This window comes from Triticum dicoccoides, chromosome 1B, assembly GCF_002162155.2.
Source record: "Triticum dicoccoides isolate Atlit2015 ecotype Zavitan chromosome 1B, WEW_v2.0, whole genome shotgun sequence".
NCBI lineage: Eukaryota > Viridiplantae > Streptophyta > Magnoliopsida > Poales > Poaceae > Triticum > Triticum dicoccoides.
This window is the reverse complement of record NC_041381.1, coordinates 97284357-97287000: the sequence shown is the minus strand read 5'-3', so window position 1 is coordinate 97287000 and position 2644 is coordinate 97284357. Positions and strand designations below refer to the sequence as shown.

General features: G+C 45.8%; 1 long non-coding RNA gene across 1 annotated transcript; it reads right to left on the bottom strand.

Annotated features, from left to right (window-relative positions):
- Positions 1–470: 470 nt before the first annotated feature.
- LOC119301920 lies at positions 471–1217 on the bottom strand. Its single transcript, XR_005147222.1, has 3 exons — positions 980–1217; positions 825–900; positions 471–723 (listed from the first exon to the last, which is right to left on the bottom strand). It is a non-coding gene; the product is annotated as an uncharacterized LOC119301920 (long non-coding RNA).
- Positions 1218–2644: the final 1427 nt, after the last annotated feature.

Here is a 2644-nt window from a genome sequence, read left to right as displayed (position 1 = left end):
ACTATGCCTTTTGTTGCATTTTGGAAAAGGGTTAGATTTGGTTAAACATTTCGAACAGGGTCATTTTGTGCTAGACTTTCCCAAAAAGGTCAAATTTCTGATTTTGGCCTGGCATGGTGAACTTCATGCTTAACTATGTTGAGGAATTCTTTCGATTTGAGCATGGTTATTATTCCTTTATATATGTTTGCAGTTTTGGGTAGTGTTCTCCTAGTGCATTGAACTTAACTATTCTTTGGATTGCTTGTTGAAGTCGGGTATTGGATAACTCATACAGAGATTGTAGCGGTGGTGCTAATTAATTGATTTTTTGTTGCATTCTTATTTTTCTTCTCTCTTACAGTCATAGGTGCTATTTAACTGGTTGCTTATGGCATCTTGTGTGATGTTTTTCTAAAGCACAATTAATTTCCACCACTTGACAGAAAATGAGCAGAAAATGCATAAAATAGAAGACACAAGAATACGAATTTCTTTCACGAACGAACTCGGAAGAGATTCACACGATCGCCTCTTATGTTAGGCGACACACACAATCCAAGAGATACTACAGAGATACCTGAAGATCGACATACTCCAGCACCCTGCACGCTACTACCACGCTATTACGGTACTACCTCGCCGGATGGGCACCAGTTGCAGATAGTACAACACAAAATTTGAGCTCCTTCTCCAATCTCCACTGGGCAGTGGGCACTGGGCATACCTACCACGCTACTAGAGCTGAGAAACAACAAGGCAAAGGTCAAGGTCAGCACTTCACATTGCGTTCTTAAATCAGCAACAACACGAAACAGGATGGTGTCAAACTCTATGTTAGTTACCTCGGATCGCGACTCCCGCGCATCTCGTATCTTCCCCTCCAAGGTTGAGACAAGGTACTTCATGCCGAAACATAGGCTGCAGATCAATTGCAATCTTAGCTAGAAATTCATTGTACCATGAAAAATCACACGAATAGACGGAGAGAGAGAAGTACGGCTCGTCGTTGTCACAGTCGAGATCCAAATGGCGGTCGCCGCCCCCGTTCTCTTTGGCGTAGTGCATTGAGATCTTGGTCTTCTCCCCCGGTGGCGAGTCCACAGCCGGGTACTGGACGGTCAGGGACTCAGGGTCACTATCTTCCCGACCTTCTTCCCTCCTGACAGATCAGCAGCCACAAGGCCGGTGAGGAGCAGGAAGGAGAAGACGGAGAGGAGTGTCAGGTGGTAGGGGCGAGCCATCTCTCTTCTCTCTTGGCAGACTAGGGACTGGGGAGTGAGCGAGCCAAGCAAGCGAGAGAAGCATATATATGGGGATAGGTAAGAGCAGGGCTGAGGAGTTGCCACTTGCCAGTATGGTTTTAGGGGCTAAATCACCATTAATGATCTTCAAAGTACAGGCATGAACGCAAAAGCCCCCATCACGGTGCGTACCGTGTGCATCTCTTACAAAATACATGAGCAGCAGCAGTACATCATATCCGTTGGAGTTAACCTTGTTGATTAGCTATTCATCATGTTTAAGTTTTTTCTCTATGCATTTAGTTGGGTCGTCCAAGCTAGTAGGGTGTTAGCTGATTCAAAATAAGTCATGCAGATTAGAGAGTAGTGTGCATGGCGAGATTTGTCATGCCAAGTTGTGAGTGTCGCATGCATGGTTTAAAAGAGGTCCTGCCCTAAGGGTCTTTATTCCAAACACGTGCCAAACAATTTAAATAGCTCTATAGTATCGCTATAGCACACTATACTCCCTCCGTTCCATAATGTAATGCCTACAGATTTTTGCAAAAGTCAAACATTACAAACTTTGACCATATCTATAGAGAAAAGTAGGTACATCTAGAATAGCAATTGCACATCATGGGTTACATCATGAGTTATATTTTTAGAATGTACATGTTTGATATTGTAGATGTAGACACTTTTCTCTATACACTTGGTCAAAGTTGGCAAAGTTTAACTTTCACAAAAATCTATAGGCACCACATTGTGGAATGGATGGAGTAGCATTTAGAAGAGGTCCGCCGCTAAAAAAATTAGCGCACTATTTAAAACTTTGGTCGCATGACACCATGCATGTGTAGCAATGGCATTAGTGTGTGTGCGCCGTTGGGTTGATCTAATCAGGATGGATGTGGTAACGGCATGAACCAAACCAGTGATGCGTGAAGTCCAAGCGGCCAAGTCAGAGAGGACATAGACGTAGAGATATAAGCAGGCGCAGTTAGTTGCGGCATGCGCCAAATGACCTGATCTCAGCGACTTGGAAGTGACTCAAGTTGTGCATGCTACTGCGGTTAGTGGAGCAGTATTAGTGGATCAGGCTGTTAGGCTTGGGCGTCCGTGTGTATGAGCTGTGATATAAAGCACTGTAATCATGTTGTTTATTTTGTCAAGAGAGAACAAGAGAAAAGCACAAGTGCGTGTGCACCAGACTCTGTGTATTCTTCTTCCGTGCGTGTGTTGTGTGCGTGAGTCTTCCTCTACCTTGAGCATGAGAGCATCTCCAGCCGCGCCCCCAACAGGCTCCCCCAGGCGACTTTTTCGGCGCCGACGCCAAAAAACGCCCTAGTCGCGTCCCCAGAACGACGGAAAGCGCCGGTTCGGCCCTTTTTCCGCCCGGCGGCCGCAAGCCGAACCCGGCGCTGGAGGCGCTTGGGGCC